Below are 16,550 nucleotides of genomic sequence, written 5' to 3'. Positions count from 1 at the left end.
AGTGTTTTTCTCATTGAACAGATTATTAGTGGTACGGCATCAAGGTTCAGGGATGTGGTTATTCATGTATTTCACACGCATTAGGCCAGTCATTGAGCATAATGTCCTGTTCAGTATGTCCAAACATGTGACACAATTTGAGTGTCATACAGTTTTTTACTAAAAAATCAAGGGCCTAAATCATAAAAAAGTATGCAAACTGTCTTAAAGACTGCAGTCTGCAGATGGCACAAATGGTTCATAGGTAGGTACTAGACTATTGGCCCCGGGGCCTATATAAGCCTAGCCAAAAAAGTTCCCTGGCTTTCACCACCCAAGAAAGTTATTTTCCTTCATCCCTGTCTAGGAGAGCCACAGAAGTGATTCCCCAGGGTGAATTTCCTATTTCCCATCCAATTGTTGAGATTTTTCCTAAAGAGGGCTAATGAGAAGCTTTGCTTGACATGAATGGTTAGTCTGTTCCAGAGCATGGGAAGTCTCTGGGACAGGAATCTATCCCTCCAGCATGTTCTGTTTATGTGGTGGCAAGGTTTAGGTTTCTGGAGTGTGTGGCTCGGAGAGATTGGGGTTTCTTTAAGTGTAGCATGTCCAACAGATCTGGGTTTGACATGGCTTTGTATGTTAGGCAGAGGTCGCCTCTGAGTAGGCAATAAGCGACGGAGTAGAGCTTGAGTTTTTTGAGACGGTCTGCGTATGGCATCTGTTTGAGGCCAGTAATCCTTAGTGAGGTATTTCTGTGGCCTTTCTAGTTGTTGTAGATGCCTTGCAAGGTACATGCCAAAGTACTCTATAATGGGTCTGATGAGGGATGAGTAGAGAGGAACAATGACCTCTTTTTTTCAGGAGGTGAACCCCTTTGTGATGAGGTGTGCCACATAGAATGATTTCATTACTATTGTGGCGATGTGATTATGAAAGGAGCGACTACTGTCCACCTGTGTCCCAAAGTCTCTTATCACACTTTTGGTGTTAAGTAGACTACTGCCTATGTGGTAGTTTTTGGGTACAGTGTTTTTCCCAAAGGGGATGACAATACATTCCTTGGCATTGAGCTTGAGGCCATGACTTTGACACCAAGCATCAGTCTCAGTGAGGCCCCTTTGTAGAATGTCCACATCATTAGGCGATTTTGTTATGGCACCTAGTTTACAGTAGTCTGTGAACTTCTTTAGATGTGAGCTGTAGTTCCTTTGGTACAGAGTTTGAATCTCTCAGTACTTATTTGTTACTGTATGACCTTAACTAAGTCACTTAACCATACAGTGCTTTGGAGCAACTGAGAATTTTGGCTAGCCTTCTCATTGGTCTGATGGACTGCAAGCCTAGTAACTATGAACCTAAAAGCCTTGTTTCTCTTCTCAGTGTCATACTGGCTACTGAGTGGTGATCTGTGCCTCACTTTGAGAGCCTCATCACTCCCACCTCACATTTGCAAGTCTGCTGGGGATATAGCCACCTACTCAAGAGCTCCAAACCTCTTTTGCAACATAAATGGAACATGTTGGAGGCATTATATGTATTAAAGAGATAAAAACAAAACAAAACAAAAACAAATACTCTTTGGTATTGTCTTCCTCTCAACATAAAGCAAAGTACTTATGTTACACTGTTCATACTTAATCTGGATAGATGGTTGGTTAACCACAAGTTCACTCCTGGTTTAGAACCCTTGTCCTCAATGGAGAGGGGCAACATGCAAATGTTCTGTTCATCTCTGTGTTTGTACTTAAAATATAAGAGCTAAAAACTTCATGGGAATGTATGGCTAGGCTTTTAAAGATCCTCATGGATCAATAGCCTAGTATTTACCTATGAACCCTGGAATGACACCAGCTATTAAGCCAGTTGCTAAAGTCAATTATCTTATGTTTAGATCTGTGCATTATTCTTGATGAAGAAAGGATTCTACTCAGGACCAGAGTCTTACCTGTATCCATCAACTGCCTAGAGACCTCTGACATGTCTCTGCATGTTCCTAAGGGTTTTATGCCTTAGTTCATTCACTCCCACATGGATTACCAGCATGATGTATTCAGAATTCTTTTGTGAAAGCTTTCGGAGGGCCCTTGTAATGTCTATGATTCTAGCACCTCAGAAGCAGCTAGCAGTAACCCTATTCTTATCATCCTGGTGAGTGGGGAATCAGTATGCCTAATAACAGAGCCATTGATTACGAATACATTCTAATCAGAAGCTAGTTTTGCATTAATTGACTAGGAGTAGCTACATTGTTGACATGAATATAAGATGAACATAGGATTAACATGCAGTTAAAACTTGCTTAGGGTGTTTGGAATTACATTGTCTGTCCTTTGGTTAATTGATGGGGATTAATAGTATGGATGCCTCTGATACTCACAGAAGGAATTCAAGTGATGTCATAAAAGGTGCAGCAGACGTCATTATCTTGGTAGGTCAATGTGTTAAAAATCTGATGATTTATTTTATACCTCACATAATGTCCATATTTTTCTCTGAGTCACATATTTGCATTCCTTCCAGAGAAAGTGTTAATCACATTCTCTTAACATCATAAGTCAGATCCAAGTCCTCAATTTGTAATCCAGCAACCAGAGATGCATAGAAATTTACTATTACATTAGAATTTAAATGCATTAATATTCAATATACATCTCCAAAGTATCATTAGAAGAACAAGTCATAAATCCGGGTTCCTCTTTAGAGTGAGACACTACCTCACTAAATCAGGTCACATCGTTAGGTCAGTGATGTTGTATTCTCTTCTTAAATAAGTAATAACGAAACTTGCTGTATTGTAGTTTTCATAACGTTAGTTTCTAAAAACAATAAAATCAAGTTCTTGTCCACCAGGAGTTTATTAACCGATTGAACGCTTTTGTCTTAAAAAGAATACAGACCAGAGGTAAGCAAAATTAATAAATATAATAGATAAACAGCACTTGGTCTCTTTCACTATCTTTTCTGTTGTGTTTATGGAATGTTAAATTCTTTATTTCATTTTTTAAATTAACTTTTATGAAACTGTTTAGCGTTACTTACATATGAGGCCAAGTTATTCAGGTTGGAGAGAACCTTATCTAATTTCACACGGGTGAAGTTTTTTGATAATGATAAGGGGGGTATGGATTTATGAAAAACATTTCAAAAGAAGAGTTTTTCCTGTCTGTACTCTTCCTTCTGTGACAAGAAAAATGCCACTAAAGAAACATGTTTATTTGTTGGTCAGATTTTGCAATGTCTGAAAAAAATATATTAGAATAAGCCCTGTTCTCCTAATAGGAAAGTTTGATATTCATAAGCTTTGATGCTGAAAAAGTCACAATTTAAATGCAAATTTTGACCTTTTGGCCTCAAATGCTGAGATGTTTTATTCAGAAAATGAAACAAATCTGGCTTTAATACTTGCTATGAGTGAAAAGGCTTTGTTTACTGACTTTCTTGAAGTCTTACATTAATATGCCACAAAGAAAGGGACTGTATCCAATTTCTGACATATATATTATATGGTAAATCAAATGACTCGTATATGGGACACAGCTGTGTTTACATTATAGTCATATGAGAAATGTTATTTTCATTTATTTCTTTTATGTGGCGAATCTGACAGTTAAACAATATTGTATGAGGCACTCTCAGTCCCTTCCCTGAAATCCTCACTGAATAAACTTTAAGCGGGGCTTGGAGTATGCAGTCATTCATCATCATCCTGATCAGATATTCATTCTCTGCATAAAGAACTTCAGAAGATCAGACAGCGACAGACTAAAAGCTCAAGACCCGTTATTTCTACTGTCTAATATTCTAGGCTGGTGTTTCAACATATAAAATATAGAAGTACATAGATAAAATATAGAAGGCACATGCAACAACTGGAATGCCCACATAGAAACCTTGTTAAAAGGATAGAAGGTGTAAGCAACATGTCCTACGTGTATCAACTCAAACCCTGACACTATACTAGGTATCCTACAGATTGCTAAGAGGTGATCTGTATCTGGCATACAAGGCATCCTCCAACTCAATAGTGGTGTATTTACTGCACATCAAATGGCATCAGAAATACTCAGTTTAGGAATCTAAACCTCTTTTGCAACATGAACAGAACAGTTTGGATGGACATGTATAACTTTCAGAAGATATGGTTTGTCTGGAACAGACTTCCCATGCACATAAAACATAGTTCATCCCTGGCCATATTCAAGCTCAACTTGGATCTATGGAGAGTAAAAAGAAAATTTACTCCAAGACTGCCTACTAATGGGCAGAGGCAGCTCCTAAATGCTTTATTACATGCATGTGTCCCCCAAATTATGTATGGTATGATCCCTGTTATTCTCATTAAGGGCAGTATATATAATTATCCACCAAGAGATGAGTAAAGACAATCTCTAATAAAATGAGATAGATTAATGTGAGCACAAAATAGGAAAGTGGATCAGCTTAACATCGACAAGGGCAGCTAGTCGAGTACTTACCTATGAGCCTATGAAGTTCAGACAGTAATGGTAGTGCACTGTGCCATATAAAGACAGCTGTCCAAGTGCATAACTCAGCACTGTGCCAGTTCACACTGATCATTTTATGCTGCTCCTCCTCTTACAGGGCCCAGACCTGGTTCTTACTTGCTACCAATTAGTTTCTGAGAATTCAGACCCCAACTTTCCCAACTAAATATACTTTTGTTCTTTAAAGTATTTATAACACCTCATCCTTGTCCCCCTTTGAAGAGAACAAAGCCTCTTTCCAAATGCCCTAAGTCAGGTAAATAACTGGCTTGTTTCTGTAGTTTAGTAACTGTTTTGATGTGATTGTCTGATGCATATGCAACTTGCGTCTGCTATCATACTAAATACTTTTGAAGCTTTTATCTGATGTATATGTAGTCTTTGCCATATCTTTCTCTTTAAAATGTGTTATTTGCCATATTGCAGGGTTTGTGTATTAGAAGCATGAGACTGCATCTGTTTGTTTCGCACAACAATGTAAACAGTTGTTTTATTTTGATCTGCCAGCACTGTTGTACTTCACTGTAATTACCAGTAAAAATTATTTCTATCATATAATTTAGTTTGTGCTTCAGAGTTATACAGCACTACTTGTATTAGCTGGTATGCTATGCAATGTTTTCTTTAGAGTTCATGTGTTACCACCTTGTTAAAATTGCTCCAAACACCTCTCAAACTCTTAGGTCAAGAAATTTGAACAAAGCCAAAAATAATGGGGGTGGGGGCACATATCCCAAAATCGGGGACAGATTTTAAATATTGCTCTTACAAACTTTGAAAGTTGCTAGAGTAATAGGTTTTGCATTAGCATCCATTTTCTGAATGATATAAAGTCTGAAACTCAAATGTGTTGTCATTATTTAGTGACTACAGTCTTAACTGATTTACCAGAAAAACATAAATTTTATGAGGGACAGACCAAAACTATGAGGATAAAAATCTGGACATTCTGCAAAATTCTGGACAGTTAAGAGGTCTGCTAACTGCATGACCAGATGGGCTGTTGTGCCATAGCCACTGTCCACTACCTAGTACTCATATATTTCCCCGTTTCCATTACAGACTTCCAGTCCTCATAGATAGGTGGCACTACAAGTGAACTGCAGGAGCAAGCTCAACTGAGCAGCACCTGCTAGCTTCAATTCTGTAATTGCGAAGATGGGTTGCTGTTGCACTAGTACAGTCGCTGTATCGCTATGACTGCAAATAATACCTTACAAAGTCACATCCTTGCCTGATCATACATAAGGATGGTCAGCCATTTTTTACATCTGCATTCTCAGTGGACTACATAGGTGTTTTTTTTTTTGCTTATGAGTTCATTTTTGTGAGTAGTACTTTGGGTTAACTGCTATGTGAAGTCTCACTTCACTCTCAAACTCTGCCATTGAGCATTTGAACAAGTACCTTTTCATTCCTTACACCTCCTTACTCTCCTTTCTTCACTTACTTCCTTACTGCTATCAAACTGATTTTCTCTCTAAATATGCTGTAAGCCTGGGGAGAATTTAATAAAGCCTACACATTTTTTTTTTCTGTGTAGACATTGCACCATGCTGCTAAAATGGCCGCAAACATTTTTAGATTCAGTAAGTGCTGCTGAGTGGAGTGCATGAGTGCGCCAACACAAAAACTTCAATGGCATGCAACTCAACTCATAAGCAGGTGAATCTCATGCAAATGAGGCAGGCAGAGCAATCCAGCAAACAGATAGGCAGCTCTGCAGACCCTGTATCAGTGTTCGTAGTGTACATGGAAAAAATTCTATGTACAGGAATGTAGACAGACAATAGGGGCTGTAAAATGTAGCTAGATGGACAGAAATGGCATACCAGGTGCAGATATGAGTGAAACTATCCTCAATGAGTCTGAAAGAATTAAAGGAAATAAATTAAATTAAAGTTAATTTTTTAATAATCTGGGTATGTTTGAGTGGCACGCCGCAGTGTGCAAGCATGCTTTGTAAAAAAATAAATAAAAAAAAAATATTGGAAAAAACAAAATTAATGTTATGTGACAAAATGTATTACAGGACCCTGTATGGAGTATCTGCAATGGTGCATTGGTGCTGTTGCTAATGTGGTAGGACTTTGAAGCATGTCGTTTCCAGGCTGTGAGCATGGATTCCTGTGCACATGAAGTGGAGTTATTGAATAGCATTAAGGGGTAATCATGTCCGCGTATCCCCTGAGTGAAGGCAGAGAACTATGTTGGTGTTTTACACAGAAGGTAGCTGACATCAGGGAAGTGGGTGTCCAATAACTTCTAAGCTTATGTTAGCTTAGCTGTGCCTGTTTGCACAGAGTGCCTTTCAGGGGAGTTGACTGCACTAACATCTAAGCTTTATTTAGCTAAGGGGACCATGTTTCCACATGTTTGCATGGTGTGCCACTATGCTGAGTGAGGAAATTTGGGGGGAGGGTGACTTCTAAGTGCTAAACTTTGTGTACCTATGGAGCATGCATTTGCATGGTGTGCCCCTTGCTGAGTGTATTTAAAAGCCAATGACATATTCATTATTTTTTTCCCCCTGTTTAACTTAAACTAAGGCCATTAATGATGTTAATGATATACTAGACAGGTGCAGTGCATCATAGGTAGCCAATCACAGAGTCAGCACCTACAGTAGAGCACTATAAAGTATGCATACACCCTACAATCTGATTCTTCTCCCATACTCTGCACCACTGGAATACAGACTTGAGAATTTTAACTGAAAGACTGCTAGGGGCTACTGCAGGTCTGCTACATCTGTATGTGCTATATGCTGAAGTCAATGCTACTGCTAACAATAGGCCTAGGCAGAGAAGGAGAAGAGTGTTCAGGCCCAGGGTAACCTTCCAGGGGCTACATGAGCTGGAGATGGCAGAGCGCTACAGGGTGGACAAGGACATACTACAAGAACTCACTGAGCTCTGACCCCCTCAACTCAGTTCCAGATCTAACAGAGGGGAACCCATCCCAGTGGAAACAAAGGTATCTGTATCCTTTAGGATACTAGCTACAGGTACCTTGCAAAGACCAACTGGGGACATGATGGGGTATTGTATGTATGGGTCTATTTTATATATTCAAACTTTCAAAACTTTGAATCCCATATGTTCGACAACATATGATCGATGTTTGAAAGATCAAATATACAATAAAAAAAAAAAAAAAAGAAAAACTTACCTTAACGGTGCGAGCAGGGGGCAAGCACCCCTGCACCCCCCACACCCCCCTACTTAAATATGCCAACTCCGAGACCGCACTTCAGTGCAGAAAAGGGAAATTCTCCCATTCTGCACTGTATGGTGCCATTACATTTAACTTTTGAACTCTTGAAATGTCGATCATATGGTGTCGACATCACAATGATACATAGACTCGCCCCATATATCTACATAATGCATATACATATCACACACACACACACACACACACACACACACACACACACACACACACACACACACACACACACACACAGCTACATTTATATAGACATCCCTGTTAATTACATACATTTGTGTGTGAATGTCTATATTGTCCTACATGTCCTATAATGGTGAGTAAATCTGCATGATCACACATCCATACTGTTGCTTATAGGATTCAAACTAAAGGTGCAACAGTACATAATCTACTTACCTACAGACACCTCTGCCTGCTGGATGTCACCAGGTAGAGATGCGCAGGTGAGCAGGTGGTGTAGTGTACAATGTTGTCAATGCATGCATGGACAGGCCACATTGCTCCTGCTCACAAGTTTGCCTGTTTAACTGCAAGCAATCACATATGGCCATACTGGTAACTCTACACACATAGCTAAGAGATCGTAGGTTTACCCCGGGTATCACTTCTGTGTCACTGTTAGACAGAGGCACAGTATACTAACCTCATAAAAGGGCATAGTAAAATTCATTTAAATGGGTGGCGAAAGCCAAACACACTCTGGCTAGGCTTATAAGTGCCCTAGGGCAGATAGCCTAGTATGAACCTATGAACCTATGAGCTAAGATAATAACACTGCTAGGATACAAGATGCAGATAACAGTACGAAGCAATATCACTCTGCAGGCTAGACCTGCTGTTCAACACAAGCCTAGTTTGTATAATGCACAAGTACTGTGCCTGCAATCACATAAAATACCGACTCAATCTGCGGCACGTGTGATAAGTATGGTGTTCTATAGTGAATAAGACTAGATCAGTAAGGGTTCTAATCTCACTCCAGATTACGTGTGTGTGTGTGTGTGTGTGTGTGTGTGTGTGTGTATACCCCTGCAAAACAACTGCCATGTCCTCATGGGCTATTCACATGCAATGGTTATACACTTTTTGGCCCTGTAACTTGCTGCTGGCTTCCAAACTTCCCTCTTCTACAAGGCCTGATGATGTCATACACTTTATGACTACCAGCTGACAGTGTAATATCAGACATAAGCCATGGTGCCTGTGATACATACTGTGTTCTATAGTATGTAATACTAGATAGGTAGTGGTTCTAATCTCACTCCAGGCTACTTGGTATGTGTGTATGTCCAGATGGTATAAATATGATCACCTTGGTAACTTAGAAATAAGTCGGGTTTTACAGTATTTTATTTGTAGTGTGTGATGTCGTCCCCCAAAGGACTGACCACAAGGCATTGTGGCCCCCCCAAAGGACTGACCATAACAAGGCCTGCTGATGTCATCAAGCATAATATGTCCTGAACTGATAGTACTAGCACACATGAGATGTGTTGTGGGCATCACGTAGTGTGATCTATAGTGTGTACCATTACATAGGTAAGTGTTCTCATCTACATACAGCCAACTTGCTCTATGTAAGTGCCTTGGCATGTCCTGTAGGCAGTGATTGGAAGTGGTGCAAGCCTCAGTGTAGCCATGTTTGTGTGTGAACCTGTTAGAGCATTTTACATCATGTTATGGAACCATAGGATGTTTGAACTTCACTACCATAATGGCCATACAGCCTTCACAATCATATACATCTTTATACCCATAGTTACAGGATCAGCACATATTGCCCCAGTTCAAGAGGGACACAGGCAGATGCCCTGTGTTGAGATGACAGTCGCCTAGCTAATCACAGACATGGCATGTACTGAGGTGCACTGAGGTTCTCCCTGTAGCATTAGACAGGGATCTGTTTCAAGGGTGTGTTTATGTCTGCTAGACAAATCTCTCTCACAAGCATGCAGTACTAATGTCACATATGAGGTTAATGTCCTTACAGTGACTTATCCATCTACTATGCCTCCTACAGATAGACAGCATATGCAATCAAGCAGGGTCACACATTGCCACATATGCAAGGCACAGATGACCTCTGAGTACTCTATATGCCACAGGTGACAATGATACTCATTACAGACAATCCCCATTGAACACATGCTGAATACGTGAAGTGTCCTTGTGAGGGACCATACTGTTGTGTGCAATTAACAGTACTGCTTGGAAAGGTACATCACCAAATGGCCATTGCACTCAGATATTGGCATTCTGAGGGAAGAGTACTTGACTGTGGCTTTAGCTATGCCACATGATTCCTGCCATATCACTGTGGAGACATAGTGATCTGAGACACATTAGGTGTAAACCTGTGTGGCCAGGTCTTTGTGCCCAGTTTGTTCACCCCTGAGTATGTATATCACATGTTACAATTGATGTTCCCCTTAGCAGGTACATAGGTCTAACTGATGGAAATAATACTACACATATATTTGCATGGAGTTTATGGCCATTAGTATGTCAACAGGCATGTGTTCAGAATACCCTGTTGCAGGACAGTGACATACCACAGAGACTCCATGAGTGCTCACAATTTGCAGGCATCAGCCAACATTGTTAGCCACACTCAGTTAGTAGTCACTTGTATTGTGGTTGAATGGATTCCAAGCAGTAGAGGACCCAGGACTGTGCCCTGTTGAGCACTGCTGCTTACAGATCAGCTCTTGGTGGCAGATCTCCCTATGTTGCTTATGTGTGTCAGCAGTGGGCCACTTAGTGACTCCTATAATGACAGTATCGTGGATACCTAAGTGGGTGCTCTGTAAATGTTGCCTGAGCAGGGGATATAGTCAGATGGCTTGGCTCAGTCTGGGGAATTGTATGTCCTGACATACCCTCACCCAGGTCCATGGTGACTGGCTCAGAAATGTCCACCACGCATAACAGTCATGCTCCCCCATCACACAACCAAACTGTGTACAGTCAACTGTGTGTAGAACACATATATGTGTGCTGATCACTTCCATGATGATTGCCCCTATGGGCATACAGATATGGATACTCAGACAAAGAGGTGTATAGTTATGTTGGTCAGTGGATGCACCACTTCAGTTGCTGTTGTCCACTCAGTGGGTGTGCAGCCAGTAGTGTTAGTATGACTGCAAGGGTTTCCCAATGGTGTTAGTCATCCTGTCAGATCACATGTGTGATGCAGCCTGGAATGCTAGCATGTGCAATAGATGCTGTGTATCTTCCAATGAGAGGCCAGTTACAAACTTCTCTGTAAATATAGAAGTTATGGGACAGGTTGTAGAATGTCATGTGTCACGTGGTGGGGACAAGGGAGTGTAGTTGACACAGACAGTCTGCATGTACAGGTTAGGTATAAGTAGAGACCCATTATATATGGCATCATGACATATGAGGTCACCAACAATCAGGGCCTCTCCTTTGAGGTTGCACATAACTATACTGTGCGTTGTGGTTCTGCTTTGTGTGGCTGGCTACTTTTGTCACTTACTGTGTCTACAGAACATCACAACAACACTATGTGCTTCTTTTAGCTGAGGAGGTAGTGCCTCCATGTTAGTGGGGGCACCCACACCCCAACTGTCAGACAGCACTGTCCACCTATTATTGTACAGCCTGCTAATGGCAGTTGCCACCAGTCAGGTTTGCTGAGCCATGATGAGCCTGTGTTCCTCCTGTCACATACAGCCAAATTCATGGAGTTGTAATGCTGCTATCGTAATGCATGGGTGAAGATTTCTGCATACTTGCTTGTCCTATCTGAAAGGGAAGGTGCAGTCATGCTATGTCAGTCATCCCACAGGAGGTAATAAATGGCTGTCTTGAAATATATGTCTGTATTGTCTGCAAGCGGAGGTACATACTGGTAGTTCATAAAGATTGATCTGTGACCAGATCCCACTGGGGAGAACTTCACATTGGGGTGGAGCTGTACTGGTCACCCATACTGGTAAACACATGATGCACTATGTTGATTCCCCATGTAGGGATGTCATGGCACTGCTGCAGGGCATTGTAGGTAAAGACCTGGACCATCCTTTGGGCAAATGAGCTGCAACATGACTAAGCAACACATTGTGTACATATTACACTTCCCTAACTTGTTTGTCTGTGCTCAGTACATCCACCTTGCATGACTCTCTTCTTGCAATATCCTGGAAGTAACTGCAATATTTACTTTCACAGAGTACAACTAGCATGAAGTGCCAGGTGGTGTCGGCATATTTCTGAGTCATATCATTTGAAATGCCATGATAGGAGTTAGAATGGATATGAGCACTGACACTGTTGTACGCCTACTGACACTGGACCAAACTTTATTTTATTTATTTTTTATTTTATTTTACATTTGTTGACCGGGCTAGTCTAACTGGACAAAATATCCGTTTTCAGTAGAGGCCCGGGGAGAAAAGCTCCAATTACATGAAGTAAACAAAATCATTAACATTAAAAAATCATTAGCAAAATACCATAAGTTCAAGGGTAGACTTATACAAAATTAATGGAAACAAAAAAATATCAAGCAGAACAGTATTCAGAAAAATAGTTGGTAAATAACAGAATTACAGGGTAAGCAACATTCAGCAGTTAGATACAAACAAATTTAAGATGTGATAACATGGTGGAGAGAAAAAGAAAAATGTTAGCGACATTCTCAAAGATATACTGTCAAAATTTAAACATAAGTCTTTAGAGGGACAGTTGGGCAAGGTGGGGAAGTTGGGAGTAGTAGAGGAGTAATTTCAGTCAGGGTTAGCACAAGGACACAGCCATTGAGTTTTAAGATGTTCTTTGATATGTCTTTTGAAAAGGGATGTAGAGTCAAGGTTTGTAATTTCCTGAGGTAGTTGATTCCAGATCTTCCGACAGAATTTGAAAATAATGAGTCCCCAGCTTTATTCTTTGATTTGGTCAAGGCTACAAGGAGTTTATTAGCTGAGCGTAGTGTGGCTAGGTTTTTATAAGGTGAAATCAGTTTTGTAAGGCTAGGGTAGCATCAGGAAAGTAAAGGGTTTTATGAATGATAATAAGTTGTTGATAGAGTAATTGGTTGTTGATTTCTAACCAATCTAGTTGCTTAAGGTTAAGACAATGGTGGGTTCTGAAAGGGGTAGCAGTAATGAATCTAGCAATACTATTGTAACAGGTAGAAAGTTTGGTGATGTTATTTTTGGACAAGTTTGTATATATAGCAGAGGCATAGAAAAGGGTGGAGATCAGGTGTGTCTGGGCCACTGTTTTCTAGCAGTTGGTGTAAGAAAGGGTTTAATTCTGTAGAGAGTACCAATTTTTGTTAAGTGATTTAATGGTATTGTTAATGTGGTCATCAAAATTAAGATGGTTGTCAATGGTTACACCTAATAGTCGAGTGGTCGTATCTGGACTAATACAGGTAGTGTTGTTGGAGGAGATAGTGAAGAAAGGTGTTGGTGATTTGTTTGTAGGGTAAAGAGAAGAAGTTTTGTTTTTGGGATTAAGAAGGAGGGATTGTTCCATAAACCATTTTTCTACATCATGGAAGACTGTTTGGGTGAGGGACTGGAGGGAGGTGACGTTATTAGCAGCACAGATTAGAGTTGAGTCATCAGCATATTGAATGCAGATGGCTTGGGGTATATTCAGATGAAGGTCATTAATAAATAAAGAAAAAAGAAGGGGACCTAGGATTGAGCCTTGTGGAACCCCAATGTTTACTGGAAGTAAGGAGGATAGAGTGTTGTTCCATAGCACTGCTTGTTGCCTATTTTGGAGGTAACTCCTGAACCATTGAAGAGTTTGTGAGCCAAGTGAATAGAGATTTAGCTTGTGCAGAAGTATGTTATGGTTAACCATATCGAAGGCCTTTGACAGGTCTAAGAATAATGCTGATGAGAAGAGATTGTTGTTCCTATTATTATTTATGGCATCAGAGAAGGAAAGGAGGGCAGTTGTAGTACTGTGGGAAGGTCTGAAACCATGTTGACTATTGGCTAGAAGTTTGTTTTGTAGAAGGTAGTTAAGAATTTGTTTATGTATGCATCTTTCCATAATTTTAGCTAATGGGGAGAGTAAGGCAATAGGGCTTAAAGTTTGAGAGCTCAATAGAGGAGCCCCCTTTATGTAGAGGTATTATATAAGATATTTTCCATGAGGTGGGGATTTTTCCTTCAGAGACAGTCCTATTAATAAGAATGGATATGGGGTAGTAAATAGCTTTTGCAGCTATTTGAAGGTATTCTAATGGGAGTTGGTCAGCGGATGGGGTGCAAGGTTTAAGTTTCTTAAGAAGTTTATAAATAAGGGATGAAGGAACTGGCTGAATATAAAAGGTATTGGATGAGGTGTTAGAGGTATTAGGTAAGGAGGTAGTGGAAGAGGGTAATGAATTAGCTAGTGTTTGAATGGCTTCTGTAAAATACTTGTTAAAGGCATCTGGGATCAGGGTGGAATTGTTGAGGTTAAAGCCTGAAGGGGTAGGAGTAGTTGAATGGCCTGGTTTAAGAAGTTTGTTAATACCTGTCCAAAATTTTAGGGGGGATTGTTGATTAGTTTGTTGGAGGTGAAGATAATATTCCTTTTGTCAGAAAGAGTATCCTTCTTAGTGGCATTTCTTAATTGTTTAAAGAGTAGGTGATCAGATGTACTTTTGGTAGTTCTCCATTTGGCCCAAATTTTGTTTCTAAGGAGCATTTTTTGTTTAGTTTGCTTAGTAAGCCATGGGGCTACTTTCGTTCTTATCCTAGTAGAACGAAGGGGAGCATGATAGTCAAGGATTTTTAAAAAGTTGGTATTGAAATAGGCCACTGCTTCGTTTAGTTCGAGGGTAGTAATTGGAGACCAGTCACATGCATTCAATTCAGTCAGAAACTTATCAGGGTTAAAGTGTTTGTTTGAGCGAGACATCTTTAGTTTATGGGTAGTTGGGATATGCAATTTTTGTCTAATAACATATGTGAGCATATGGTCACTAATATTATCGGGAAGAGTTCCTGGTGAGTACATGTTTGGGTGGTTATTAGTAAGAATCCAGTCAAGAGTTGTTTCTTTTTTAGTGGGTTTATGGATTCTGGTTGGAGTGTTTATTAATTGAGAGAAGCCAAAAAGATTTATATGACTGGTGGGATGCTGGGATGAACAGGTCTTCCAGTCAATGTTGAGGTCACCAAGTATTATGGTTTCCTGAGGTAGTTGGTTAGAAAGTGAACTAAGTAGGTCTTCTAGAATGTGAGTATTATTTCCAGGGGGAAGGTACATACAAATTAGATAAATCGATTTATTGTTGTTAATGTTTAGCTTGATAGATAATATTTCAGCTTTGGAGTCTAGTGATGGAAGTTCGTTATAGAGGGTGATTTGGAGATTAGATTTATAGATAATAGCAATGCCTCCACCTTTCTTCCTTATGCGGTCACGTCTAAGTATATTATAGCCAGGAGGGGTAATTTCCTGATCTTGAATAGAGGGTTTTAGCCAAGTTTCAGTAAGACATAGTATATCAAATGCATGTAAGTCAAGTAGTGAATGGAGGTGATGGATTTTGTTATTTAAACTTCTTATATTAAGTTGTGCTATGAGTAAGGAGTTGGCCGTTTTAGTACATGATGATGTTATCCTTGAGGTATTATTATTTAGATTAAAATTACTGTTACTTTTGCTCTAGGCCAGGTCATGCCTACCGACGTTAACCAGTGGAGCACACTGACTGTTAGTTACACTGTGCAATGGATGTCAGACATATGTCTCACTCCACCAATCAATCACCTGACATGGTATATGACAATATTAGGCCAGCAGGCCTTGCTGGAAACTGTGTATGTCATGTAAAGAGTGTTATGTCAGCTGGTGGATAGGCAAGTGTCTGACAGTCTTACTCTGGGAAGGTAGCATTGGGAGACCTACACCGCGGTGATGCCAATTGCCAGTGGAGTTCACTATCCTCCATTATTGGTGTACCCCATCTACCTATTCCCTCTCTGCAGTCACAGCCACTGTCAGTGACCTCTGACTGAGTACATTAGCAGGTGATTTCATATTGGGAGCTGTCACAGAATCCCATACAGAACCAACAGTTATCCAGAATGGCCTAAGACACAGTCAGTTGTACTCTGAGCCAATAACAAAGACTTACTGTCAATGACTGCACAATACCATCCTGTGGGAAATCACCAACCCCTGCAAATTATTGTAGCGTCTGCACACCGCACACAGTTGAGCCATTACAGATGGGGTTATGGACACAGACAACAATATAGCCTTTGACTCTCACTGGTTGGTAAGATGTGAAACCCACTAAAGAATCAAGACTTGATTATTTTGTACACCTACTCTAATGAAACCATACTTTGTTCACAAATTAATAACTTTTCTTATCATGTATTGCTATGTAATTGAAACTAGTCATTTTTTTTGATGTTTTGAATGTTATAATTTACTCATGCTTGGAGCTTTTCTCCCCGGGCCTCTACTGAAAATGGATATGTATCCAGCTAGACTAGCCCGGTCAACAAATATAAAATAAATAAATAAATAAATAAATAAAATAAAATGTGGGGATGCAATCACTGTTGTACAACCTATACCGACAGGTTTGGGATGTACATCCCAGACTGTCACTGTAATACTGAATGTGGCAGCCATCACACCTATCATTGTGTGCAGTGGCACCCTTGCTATATCAGTACACAGGCATATCGTACACCAGTAGCAGCCACACAGGTTTCATGGCACACCAATACACAGTGTAGATAACCTGTCCTATGGAGTCTGTGTCATGACTGTGCATGTGTACTCTGTCTCCTAAATGCTTTGGAGGGGATGTGTATGGCTCCATATAGG

Source organism: Protopterus annectens, chromosome 2.part1 (assembly GCF_019279795.1).
Source record: "Protopterus annectens isolate FY-2018-M chromosome 2.part1, PAN1.0, whole genome shotgun sequence".
NCBI lineage: Eukaryota > Metazoa > Chordata > Ceratodontiformes > Protopteridae > Protopterus > Protopterus annectens.
The sequence above is the reverse complement of the archived record's forward strand: the minus strand, read 5'-3'. Positions refer to the sequence as shown.